Source organism: Silurus aristotelis (assembly GCF_946808225.1).
Source record: "Silurus aristotelis genome assembly, chromosome: 4".
Taxonomy (NCBI): domain Eukaryota; kingdom Metazoa; phylum Chordata; class Actinopteri; order Siluriformes; family Siluridae; genus Silurus; species Silurus aristotelis.
In genome coordinates this window covers 4,306,723-4,320,793 of record NC_139577.1, presented here as the reverse complement: position 1 = coordinate 4,320,793, position 14,071 = coordinate 4,306,723, and the positions used below count along the sequence as shown (strand labels likewise).

Below are 14,071 nucleotides of genomic sequence, written 5' to 3'. Positions count from 1 at the left end.
AACAGCTGGAACCAAATTCCTTGTGTGTGTCAACACACTTGGCCAATAAACCCGATCCTGATTCTTTTCTAACACCCTTGTTGCTGAATGAGCACAAATCTCCACAAACACACTACAAAATCTAGTGGAACAGCTTCCCAGAAGAGTGCAGGTTATTATAAATGATAAGTATGAAGTGCTATTTTATATTCAAGCTGCTAAAAAAGTAAGCCTTGTTAAATCACTGTACCCTGCATGTCATCATGATCAGCATATCAGCAATGTACAACCCTTGTGAGATCATTATGTCAGTGCCATCTTCTCATTCATGTGTCAGTCAGTTACGTTACATGATGTTACAAAAGATTTTGAGTCTACATTGTCAATCTCTTGGTTGTTTATTCGCTTAAAGGCGGTTTAGATTCGAATGACAAAACCCTGCCTTGGTCAGTTCTGCTCAAGCTACTACTGTGTGTATGCGAAACTACGCCCAGCTGATTTAAATAATCTGAATAATCTGAAATGTGTGTAGCTCGGGCCCTGAATACGAATACTCAGAAAACCTACATTTAAAAAAGCATTGAATTATTTTCCAAAAAAGATTGAGTCTCTACTACTAGGTCTTTGCTGAAGATGAACGCACACATATACACACAATTTTTTTTTTCTTTTTCCCAGTTGTACCAAACACTGGGATGGCGGAACAGACGCTGCCGCTTCGTCTGTAACATCTAATCATTTCCAGGAGTTCCGCTTGATGCAGGATTTAACAGCTGAACTTATTTTTCACTTTTTCACATCAGTGACATGCATGCCCTCCCTCTGGAGAAAAAAAAAGAGCATCACTTTTGATGCAATTAACACCATATGCCTGCAAAGGAAGATGAAATAAGGAAAAAAGGCAGGAAGTATATGCGTGTGTGTGTTTGTTTGTGCATGCGTGCATGTGCGTGTGCCTCTTCTTCCTAACGCACTGCTTTGATCAGTCCAGTCTTTTCAGGGATCTGAGTTTGTGTGTGTGTGTGTGTGTGTGTGTGTGTGTGTGTGTGTGTGAGATAGTAGTTGATTCCAGGCCGTGGTATAAGGGAATAAAACATTGTTTTTTTGAAGGCACGGCTTTTCACTAAAGAAGAAAGATGAGCTGTAACCTCAGTGCAGTAATCCGTTGATGCCGAGATCAGTTGCCTCGTGGACACGTTTACGGAGTATAGACAATACTCAAAACCACAAAGCGTGCACACAAAATCCCACAGAACTTTTATTTCATCGTGGATTTTTTTCCCCTCATCATAGTGGCTCCACATAAACTGCTTCATGGGTGAAGGTTTTTGGAATCTTTGGTATCATGCCAAAATCCTTAACAAACTGCTGGGTAATGTAGGGAACCATCCAAGCAATTGTGATGCAAGCCACAACAAACAAACAAAAAAAACCTTTAGCAATCAAGAAATAACCTAAACCTCAACTTCTGTCAAAGGTAAAAAGGAACAGGCTCTGTTTTTGATGGTGATTTAATCTGAAATCAAATCAGAGACCAGAAAGTGGAATTTGAACAAGCAAATATAGATATCACACACACACACACACACACACACACACACACACACACACACACACACACACACACACACACACACACACAGAGTAACCAGATCTCAGGCTAGGAACCAGGAATCAGGGACAATGTAGATTTGAGGTAGTAACGATACTCGCTGCACCACCTCCCTGAATAAATTTAATCATTTGTATGATTAAGCCAAAATGCAATTTCCATGCCATACCCTGTTAACCCCTGCAGATGCATGGTTGCTACCAAGCTGCATGATCAGAGGATTACCTGATAAACTTGAGGGGCAGCTTCATGGGCATATGTATGTACTTTGAGAAGATTAACTGTCTCACGCAACATACATGAGCTAGCTGGAAAGTAAACTTGGTGTAAAATCACAAGTCTTCTGTGAATCTTTGATCTAGCTATAGGACTGGACTCCGAGACCACCTAAACTCACTACATAACACAGAAACTTTTTATCTCTATGAAGTTCTGTTCTTAAAAAATGAGACAGGACAACCAGCCTGTGGATGAAGCACATCATCATCTTATTTTGGCTGCAAGTCCTGATAAAAATTTTTGTTTCTAAAGATTAAGTCCTACGGTATGAACCAAAAACATTTGGGCTTAAAAAGAAAAAAAAAATTATCTGATTATATCATTATAACTACGATGGCATTTTAGTGTCACGTAAAAAATATCAAAATCTAAGATCACGAGAATAAATTTAGCACTGGCTGTAGTGTTACTTTATTCTCATAGTGTTACGACTTTATTCTCCTAATTTCGACTTTATATTCATAGTGTTACAACTTTATTATCCTAATTTCGACTTTATATTCATAGTGCTATGACTTTATTCTCCTAATTTCGACTTTATTCTCATAGAGCTACGACTTTATACTTGTAATCGTAATTATATATATATAAAAAAAAAAAATGTGGCACTAAAACGCCGTTGTATTAAACTCGTTTGAAACGTTCAATCGAAATATATTTGGTCTCATGACAGTGCTACTTTCCATAACATGAGCAGGAAATAAAGCAAAAACGATGCATAAAGACTGACCTTTCCATGAAATTAGACTCGCATGTTTTGGATGAGGGAGTTTATTAATCTTATTACCACGTGCAACATGCAAATGCAAGAAAATTGAAGTCAAAGTTGTTTCAGAGATTCTACCAGCTAATCTAATGCGCAAAGCCATGCTAGTAAGTCCGTAGAAAGGGAAAATGCCCAGTGTCAAGCAGACGCCCATCACCAGCCATCATCTTCATTGATTTATTAATGCCAGTGCAGCCTGCTCCGCTAATAGAGTTTAGATCCAGGAAGTGAGTTAATGTAGCTGACAGCGATACAGGAATGTAATATCCCTGGTGTGCGGAATTATGACTGCTTTCTATCTGTGCTGTCGGCGGGGCACAGAGTAAATCAATCTCCGCTTCAACCACCACGGACAGACAAGTGACTCTTCATGAATGTTTATAATTCAATATTTCTAGAAGTTACGTTTGCTTAACAATGTAGCTTTTTTTTTTTACCTGCATTTCTCTCTTTTTGCTTTGTAAATGACACGCTGATGTGTCTCGTGACAAAATGTAAACAGTTTACGCTGCTGAGACGGTACAGAGCCTGTGTGTGTGTGTGTGTGTGTGTGTATGCTGCAGCATATGGTGGTTAGTGTGTATATGTTTGCTTGGATCGAAATGGCTGATGGTTGGTTGGCTGAAGTAAAGCAGAGATGTCTTGAATTGGCATCCAGACTCCATTCATTTCAGCATTTACACTAAGATTATAGAGGGTTCTATAGTCACACCTGGGCACCTGGGAAATCTTTGCTGATATTTTGCTATTTTGAGTGCCTATACATTTATATATCTATACTATCAGTAGCATTTTTTTTTTATTATTTACAGTTTAAGTTTTGTCATTAATATTCTGCTATTTGTGAATCCACATTTCACATTTCATGTCAAAACAGTAATGTCAGGATCGGTGTTTGTATAATCAGGGTTGCCAGATTGGACTCAAGCTAAAACTGTCCAAATAACATTTAAAGTTTGCTGATTGCAAGGCACAATCTAAAACTGAATCATTGATCTAGTATTAACATTTATAAATGAAAAAAATCCACGAAAAAAAAAATCCAGATATGATAACCAGAGTTACCCAATGGCACGTCTGGAGTACATTTAAATATTAAATAATTGCATGGGCATGTAACCCACCACTGGCACCGACACAAGCGAAGTCATACAAGGAAAAGGAAGGGAAAAATAGTGAATATAAATCGAGTGGATTAAAATAGAGAGTACGAAAAGGAAAGAGGGAGACTGAACAGGAGACATGAACACACACAGACATGCTGTGCAACTAAATGGCCAGATTCATGTGGTTTGAGAAGGGGGAAAGCTTCTCCTTTTTGATGGTTCATAAATGCATGAGTTATACATTTATTTTTTGCCTCTTTCATCCTGAAATGCATTGCGCACATCGCCAAGGCCATCCGCAAGTTTCCTACTGCCCCTGCCAACGGACACGCGCGACAAAATAAATACGGCGCTGCTAAAAACATCCCTGCTTTAAACGACTTCCTCCTCTTAACACAGCTGGAAGTGAGTGATTAGTGATAAATATTTTGTCTAAAATGGACCTTTGTGTAAAGGTTTGCACTGTCATCGCGTCTGCACCCCAAACCGCAGTTAAAAAAATCTAGCTCTCTGAAAGAGACAGAAGCCGCCGCCATCTTGAAGAAAATGGATGGTGAGATGGACACTGCATTAGAGGACTAAGATTCGAGACCTGTGGTCTCTCAGCCTCTCTCTCTCTTCTGAGTGCTTAACTGGGCGAGGAAAAAGACCACACTGGCCGCAGTCGGAGTCCTTGTGCCCCGAAAACCACATCTGACCACCAGGACCTCAGGGAAACCACTGTCTGATGGAGAGGAAAAAAGCATGGAAAAGAAATCAAGAGAAAGTGAGAGAGGTGAGGGCCATGGCCCCACTGCAGACTGATGGAGGTATTAAGATATTAATTGCTTTTTGACATGATTTGGTTGTGGGAAAGAAGGGCAAGTTGCGGCTTTTTAGACTCACGGCCACAGAAGGCTATAAAAGCAGATGGCACATTAAGGTCAATGTATGGAAAATAAACAATATTTATTTATTTATATAAAATCCGAAGCGAATTTGTGGAAAATGCGGGTCAGCAATCTGAATATCACAGACTAAGCAGAATCACTTATTCCGATATCAGTAAATGACACACACACACACACACACACACACACACACACACACACACACACACACACACACACACACACACACACACACACACAGAGTGAAAGAGAGAGAGTGAGAGAGAGAGAGAGAGAGAGAGAGAGAGAGAGAGAGAGAGAGAGAGAGAGATCCCAGAACTGGTGAATAAGCATCTCCACAGCTCTGATCTCTGATCCCCCAGCTAAATAGAAGGAAGAGAAGAACAGATGAAGAACACAAGTGTTTATAGCCCTGAGGTGAACACACACACACACACACACACACACACACACACACACACACACACACACACACACACACACACACACACACACACACACACACACACACACAGGCACAGAGTAAAACATTAAAGGATTAGGAGAAATCCATGTGTTATCTTCTCTATCCTCAGCATTAGACATTGTATATGTCTCTAAATCCTGCAGATCTTCCAAACACTCAACTGTAGACTTCTGGCATTTTGGGGATTTTTTTTTTTTTTTGGTAGCTCATAATGGAATAATGTGATAGATTTAGAGCACACGACAGCACTATACAGATTCATTGCAGAACATAAAATTATGGCCACCTAAATTAATGAAACCAAATTTCTGCTTAGTTTTTCCTAAAAAGCAATTGTTTTGCAAATACTGGACTTTTTCGGATCATTTCTTATACATGAATCCAACATGAGATTCATTTTCCAACACCAAAAAAACCCAAAAAAAACCCAAAACATAATTGTCTCATAGAAGAAGGACGCAAAATAAACAGTGTAAGATCAACCGTGGCCCAACGTCAATTACGCATCAGAATGAAGCACAGGATCAAATTTGGCTGTAATGTTTACGGCTAACTAAAATCTCATCACATGGCAGTAACCCACCCTAACATTTACTTGTCAGATGTTGCCAGCTGTTTATAGGATCTTTCACAGTTTCACAAAACAGATGTTTTGCTCAAATGTAACTGAAAGGTATTAGACATTTGCTGTTTATGTCATCTAATTTCAAGCTTAAAGAAAAAAAAAACGAGGGGAAAAAAAGTAGTTCAAAGTCGTACTTTCTCCTCCATCTATCTTTCTGTGTGTACGAGATTCAGAGACAAGTTAATTAGGACTTTCAGCTCATTTGATCGATTACACTCTGTCTCGATGCAGCTGCCGGTGCCAGATGAATAGTGCACCTAAAAAGATGAAGTGGGGAAGAAGATAAATGCCTACGCTACTGGAACAGACACAAACCTCCACTGACAGGCCTGTCCAAGCAACAAAGGGACAGCCAACCCCCCCATTCCACCATCCCCCCACCCCAACCAAACTAATGATATAAGTTTATATCATACAGAAAAAGACGTTACAAGCAGAAAGATAATTGAAGACATGTGACTATGCTTTCAGGAAACAGAAATTCTTTGATATATAAAAATTCCTGCAATAAAATTAATGTTGTTGGAAATCTGATCAGAAGTTTAAATCCCATCACCACCAAACTGCCACTGCTGGGCCCCTGAGCAAGGCCCTTAACCCTCAACTGCTTGATTGTCTCTCAAATGCCATAAATATAGTCTGGAAAAAATATTTTTTAACTACCAAGAGTTGGTGAAACTCTTATGATAACAATTTACAAGAAAGAAGCCAATAAAAATGTGTTTCTATAAAAAGAGAAAGAGCTTGTGCGTGTCTCTGATAGTGAACAGACACACTTTAGTGGCTGAGCTGCTTTACTGGAAAACCGTGTTTTCTCATTTTCAGCTTTAGGTGATTTATTTCTTTTTTGCCTTTTGAATAGCTCTGTGGCTGTCACTAAATTTGATTATAGTTTGGTCTACAAAAGCACTGACACAACTGTACTAAACAACTGATAAATAAAGCCAACTGTTTTTTCCCTCTTCTTTCAATTACAACACGAGCACATACTGTTTGTTTCCATTCAACAAAACACATAAGATACCTGGCTTTGAGAACATGTTCTTCCCCCATGTATAATTCACCGCTCTTATGAGCAAGCCGAGTTTGCTTGCACAGTCTGCTGCAAAGCCTATTGTCTCTCATTAAAAATAGAAGGGGCATTTACTGAGAGTAATAGTCATAATGTAAAATCTTTAGCAGAGGCTTAAGCACAGTACAGCATAGGAGCTGCATTTTTGCTGAGTTCGCGACTTCACTAAATTAGAAAACTATGACAGAGCGAGCCGTGATGGCAGGCGTTTTTACTGCGTACTGGGGTTTCTTTTTTTTCCTTCTCATTAAAAGTCGTGGAAGTCATGGAAGAAAAACAAGGTAATTGATGCTTCCTGTTTGGAGGCGACTGTGCTGTTTACTGAGGCACATGTTAAAAGCTTTGCTGTTTAAAAACCTTTTCGTGTGCAATTGCACATTAGAGCTCAAAGCTCTCGCAATCTCCCCCACCAGGCCTCTCTTCTTATTGGTAATAAAAAGCCTGAAAGTGCAAAATGTCCCCCAATAGGCAGCGGCACGCTACAAGTAACGCGTTAAAACGAGTTCCAGACTGCACTGATTTCTGATCAAGGAGAGGAGCAGGCTGGGGGGGAAACACAAAGCGAAATAAATGATTTGCAAATGTACTGTAGAGCAGTTGAAAAGACGAGAGTGACGGAAGAAAGGAGAGCAGAGAGGAAAGGGAGGAAGAGCTGGAGGTCTGGTCCTGGTTAGGCTGCGATCGTGAGGGCTCCGGGTGGGCCGAGGAACACTGACAATGATGAAGGAGCTGAGAGATCGAAAGACAGTCGAGATCACTCAAACACCTGTGCCAAGCAGCGTATAGGTCAAAACGGTGAATATCAAAACAATATGGGTATAAAAAGCAAAAGAAAGGAGTGCAGTGGACCTCGAACATCAACAAAAGCCAAAAGGGCTGGTGATTTTATGGAAAGATGATATGCTGGTAGTTACATCTATTTTGCACCAAATTACTTTAACCTTGCTATGATTGTGTGTATGAACTGTCTCTAGTCCTGGACATTTCATTTGCTTTAATCGTTCTTTACCATTATAATGAAATAAAGGTGTTTAAAATGCCCATTAACACTGCTGTTAACACTGCTCTACACACTCAAACCAGCACCACAGTGCCACTCTGGATAGTTACTTGGTATCAAATAATATCTCAACATTGTTATACTTATTTACTCCAGCTTGATTTAAATCATAAGTGATCAGAGACTCAACCTCACTGTAGGCAGGATGCAAACATTTTCTCTGAAATCAACACTTTACATGCTCCCTTTCCACAATCGACTTCATCCAGATGCTAGATTGAAACCAAAAGAAATAATGGTCGGTATCCTGATAAAATGGCCAATGAGTACGAGGCAGACGGCAATCTACCGAACACTTGCTAACAATTGAACCCTTTTGATCAGCGTACCATAAAACTACATGCGAAGTGCATCTTTACAAACAATGTCCTTTAGTTCGAATGCTATAAACCTGATAAAGCGGTATGTTCACACCACATTCAGCAGTTCCTCACTAAGGCCAGCCAGTAAAAAAAAGAGGCCATATCACTCACTGTGATGGCACGTAGTCAACATCGTGTTTTAATATTCCCCCGCCTGGTGATTTCATATGATTGCAGGCCGTAAATCATCTTCAGATGATAGCTACTAAGGTTATGGACTCTGAGCGACGTTTCAAGCACCACTCTGCTAAGTTGTTGGCTTGTAGGAAGGTTTTGCTGAACAATTTGTTCGTGCTGACTGATTATAAGTGACGTTTTTTCTCTGGTTCTTGTTAGACTCCAGTAGTGTGTCCTGAAGATGCTGCAGCAAAGTAATGGGTGTAAAAAGTACTACAGGCCGGCTGAAAGCCCACTTTTGACCGAGCTTATGCTGATTATGGCCTGAAATACAATAACCCCCCCTTTATTCATATATATATTTTTTATTTTGTATGCAGACAATATTTCTGTCTGTTCTCATAAAACAGGTTTATACAGAAATGATGTAACATTAACAATCTCTCACTATAGAAATATTCTATTTGGTTTAGTACTAAACAGAGAAGTAAAAATCAATGTACAGCAAATGTATGTATGCAAGGCTGCAGTATGTTGCAGTGTTGGATGTATATATCTCTCTCTCTCTCTCTCTCTCTCTCTCTCTCTCTCTCTCTATATATATATATATATATATATATATATATATATATATATATATATATATATATATATATATATATATACACACACACACACATCCATGAATCATTCTAATTGTAACGATTTTTATGTTTTTATGTTCATAGTCTTGTGTAGATGTGCAGTAGGTTAAGATCATAATTTCTAATATAAATCCAAAGGATTATATGAGAGAAGAAACGTGCCAAACAACTAATGCACTGGCCTCCGACTATTAGCATGCTTCAGTAACACACTCCCCTCGCTTCCCTCCTGATCTCTGATCTCTGCAGACATAATCCGATCACTGTTGACAGCAAATATTTTTCTGTGTTGGAGAACGTTTTATGAGGGTAAAATTGAATCAAGTCTCAACCTGCAGTGCACTAATCTCCCAAGGGGGAAAGAATAAAGTAACAGCACAGAGCGAGATAAAGAGAGAAAGGGCAAAAGAGAGAGATGAAAGTGAGAGCAACAGCAGGGTAAAATGGCATAGTGGAGCAAGAAATCTCGAGGAAATGTGTCATCGCCTAAATGTTGTATTTATTATCGAAAATATACAGCCTGTATGAATTATAAATTACATTTAATTGCTGCTTCATTCTTCCTGTAACTATCCCTTTAAAAACTATTGTATATTTGTTGAAAACATAATGCCAGCCATGAACTTTGTTCACTTATGGATTCACAAATAAACATTACGAAGATGTAGATTTTACAAGGCAGCATTTGAGCAATTCAGCTGCTTATGCATTAATATCTTGGACTGTATACTGTATATCCAGTGATGCGCTTTACAATTCTGCCAGTAACATTAGTGCTGTAGTGAACTAGTAAGTTCTTGAGTCAAGAGTCTTGGTCTCTTTTCCAACTCTTCCAACTATATCTATATATAACGTTTCAAGACTCTGTTTACAAGAAAGTACTTTATTTATCTACATTTACACACTATCACCTTCAAAATAGTCACCTTTCACAGCAATTCAGCACTTCCAGCGTTTCTGCCACTTCTTCTATTTGAGCTGGATCCTCATCTTTGGGACCAGGGAAAAGTCTGCTAGTCTGTTCTCTGATGATCATCATGCACAAGTTGCCAAATGGTTTTTTCAAACAACATTTTTGGGGGTTGAGCTTGTTAAAGATCTTCCTGATCTCTTGTCGTCTTCCAGTGATGTTCTTCAGCTCTTGAAGTGCGCGTGCCACTCAAAACCCCTCGAACGACTCGTTGCAGCATCTGTCAACATCAAAGGTCATGCCAAACGTATGTCATGTCAAATATCTTTGTGGCAGATTTTCCCAGTATATACATATGCATACATGCATACATTTATGCTACAGGGCACATGCATGTCCTTTTGTTACAATGCAATAAACAAGGTAATGTAAAGGTACGAAGATCTAAACTGACCAAACAAATATATAAATGTACAGATATGAAACTTGTTCCATTGAAAAATCCCCCCTTAGCATGGATAACAATTTTACACACTCTTGGCACCCAGACAGATCATTTCTCCAAACATTCAGCTGAAATACTTTCCATGCCTCTTGTACAACTTGCCAAATGTGTTCTTTACTAATTGGAGATTTCTTTCTGACCTTGTCCAGTTCATGCAAGAGCAGCTTGTTGTATGATGACGTTCCAATGAGCCGCAGTCCAGACGGAATTCCATGGTGTTGCAGTTGGTAGCCATGTTGGTTCAATATTCCTTTCACAATTGAAGCTAAATTGATCTACAGGTATATAATGAGTTAACATGTTTTTAGAATATTAACAGATACTTGTGAAGTGGGACGTGACATACCTACATGACATACCTACAGTACTTAATCAAAACCATCTGTTATTGCCTGAGGTGACAGTTTGATGAAAAGTAATATCGTTAAATTCCCTACCATGTGTCTCTCGAAAAAGATAAAAGACTTGGGGTTTCCATACTTTTGGCATGCATTATTTATATATATATATATATATATATATATATATATATATATATATATATATATATATATATATATATATATATATATATAAGCGTAAAATTATTAGCTGCAATTGTAATACAGGGTGTCCCACACATGTCCAATTATTTTAAAGCTTAATATATCTTCCTGACTGGTTGTAAAATAATTTGTCTTCAGGAAGCCACATATTTCTGTCTGTTCCATGCACTACTTGTAGATTTAAACAGTGTCTCGGAAGCAGACATTGCTAGGAAACACGGAGTGGTTTGTTTAAGGAAAGCTTTAAAGCCACAGTCCTTTGGAACTAATAAAGCTGTATTATATTATAGACATGTGTCAAGTGTCCCATGCCGTTACTACCTGCAATCACTTCCTCCATCCTGTATGAAAATAAATAAAATCAAATCAAATGGTTGGCCTAATGAAGGTACTCTCTTTGGAGTTAATGATGTGAAATTTATAAGTTAGGATTAAAAAAAAAAGAAGAAAAAAAAAAAAACACACTTGGTTTTAATGTAGTTCATTTTAGTTCAAAAGAGACTTTTACAACCACTAGTTTGAAATTAAAATTAGACCATGATTAGTCTAAAAAAGTAGGAAATTAGTAGGAAAGTCATCTGAGCTGGCTTTTCTCTTCCCTCTCTTCTTGTGCAGAAGGATTAGTCTGTCTTTCATTCCCCACTCCACCACGGCTGCTGAACGCTGTATGTATCATAATTAGAAAATGTTATATATAATATGCACAGCTTGGCATTGGCTCCTGAGGAATGTTTTCAAAGAAGCCTTTTTAGCAGTGATCTCCACACATCTCTCATAGAAATCTCCACTCCTTCACCGGCCGGACACGGTGCATTGCTGAGGGAAACCACTGACTAAAAATACTCAAGTTCTACAAACACAAGATCTCCTCTTTCTCTCTCTCTCTCTCTCTCTCTCTCTCTCTCTCTCTCTCTCTCTCTCTCTCTCTCTTTCACACACACACACACACACACACACACACACACACACACACACACACACACACACACACACACACACACACACACAAATGGCATGGCCAAGTTTACCCTCAGTAGCAGCCACATTGGAAGTGTGAGACATCTCTTGTGGACACACACACACACACACACACACACACACACACACACACACACACACACACACACACACACACACACACACACACATACACACATACACTCATAGAGAGATCAGGGTTTGGTGTTCTGCCACTCCAGTGGGTGGTCTAACTTCTGTGGTTCTGGCAGTCTGCTCATCCGCCTTGCCGACGACTACTCTCTCTCTCTCTCTCTCTCTCTCCCTCTCTCCCCCATTATTCACATTCCTGCATTTATTACTAAAGTACTGAGTCTGTCTATTTATCAATCTACAAATCTGTCTAACTGTTCATCTGTCTGTCTTATTATCCACTTGATAATTAAGTATCAGTCTGTTTATCGGATTGCCTGTCTGTGTTTCTGTCTCATTATTCACTTATGTACATGTAATTAAGTATCTATCTATCTATCTATCTATCTATCTATCTATCTATCTATCTATCTATCTATCTATCTATCCATCCATCCATCCATCCATCCATCCATCCATCCATCCATCCATCCATCCATCCATCCATCCATCCATCCATCCATCTATCTATCTATCTATCTATCTATCTATCTATCTATCTATCTATCTATCTATCTATCTATCCCCCTCCCTTCCCCTCTCTTCTCTCTCTCTCTCTCTCTCTCTCTCTCTCTCTCTCTCTCTCTCTCTCTCTCTCTCTCTCTCTCTATATATATATATATATATATATATATATATATATATATATATATATATATATACAGTGAGGAAAATAAGTATTTGAACACCCTGCTATTTTGCAAGTTCTCCCACTTAGAAATCATGAAGGGGTCTGAAATTGTCATCGTAGGTGCATGTCCACTGTGAGAGACATAATCTAAAAAAAATATCCAGAAATCACAATGTATGATTTTTTAACTATTTATTTGTATGATACAGCTGCAAATAAGTATTTGAACACCTGAGAAAGTAAATGTTGTTTGCAATTACAGAGGGCAAACGTTTCCTGTAGTTTTTCACCAGGTTTGCACACACAGCAGGAGGGATTTTGGCCCACTCCTCCACACAGATCTTCTCTAGATCAGTCAGGTTTCTGGCCTGTCGCTGAGAAACATGGAGTTTGAGCTCCCTCCAAAGATTCTCTATTGGGTTTAGGTCTGGAAACTGGCTAGGCCATGCCAGAACCTTGATATGCTTCTTACAGAGCCACTCCTTGGTTATCCTGGCTGTGTGCTTCGGGTCATTGCCATGTTGGAAGACCCTGCCTCGACCCATCTTTAATGCTCTAACTGAGGGAAGGAGGTTGTTCCCCAAAATCTCGCAATACATGGCTCCGGTCATCCTCTCCTTAATACAGTGCAGTCGCCCTGTCCCATTTGCAGAAAAACACCCCCAAAGCATGATGCTACCACCCCCATGCTTCACAGTAGGGATGGTGTTCTTGGGATGGTACTCATCATTCTTCTTCCTCCAAACACGTTTAGTGGAATTATGACCCAAAAGTTCTATTTTGGTCTCATCTGACCACATGACTTTCTCCCATGACTCCTCTGGATCATCCAAATGGTCATTGGCAAACTTAAGACGTGCCTGGACATGTGCTGGTTTAAGCAGGGGAACCTTCCGTGCCATGCATGATTTCAAACCATGACGTCTTAGTGTATTACCAACAGTAACCTTGGAAACGGTGGTCCCAGCTCTTTTCAGGTTATTGACCAGCTTCTCCCGTGTAGTTCTGGGCTGATTTCTTACCTTCCTTAGGATCATTGAGATCCCACGAGGTGAGATCTTGCATGGAGCCCCAGTCCGAGGGAGATTGACAGTCATGTTTAGCTTCTTCCATTTTCTAATGATTGCTCCAACAGTGGACCTTTTTTCACCAAGCTGCTGGGCAATTTCCCCGTAGCCCTTTCCAGGCTTGTGGAGGTGCACAATTTTGTCTCTAGTGTCTTTGGACAGCTCTTTGGTCTTGGCATGTTAGTAGTTGGATTCTTACTGATTGTATGGGGTGGACAGGTGTCTTTATGCAGCTAACGACCTCAAACAGGTGCATCTAATTTAGGATAATAAATGTAGTGGAGGT

At 39.4% G+C, this 14,071-nt stretch overlaps 1 protein-coding gene and 1 long non-coding RNA gene across 2 annotated transcripts in view; both read right to left on the bottom strand.

The window, feature by feature from the left end:
• Positions 1-14,071, bottom strand: part of syf2 (SYF2 pre-mRNA-splicing factor) — a 62,185-nt gene that overhangs the window by 29,145 nt on the left and 18,969 nt on the right. The gene's annotated exons all lie outside the window — the stretch shown is intronic.
• On the bottom strand, positions 9,856-12,124 carry LOC310725558. Its single transcript, XR_014533421.1, has 3 exons — positions 11,967-12,124; positions 10,534-10,668; positions 9,856-10,168 (listed from the first exon to the last, which is right to left on the bottom strand). It is a non-coding gene; the product is annotated as an uncharacterized lncRNA (long non-coding RNA).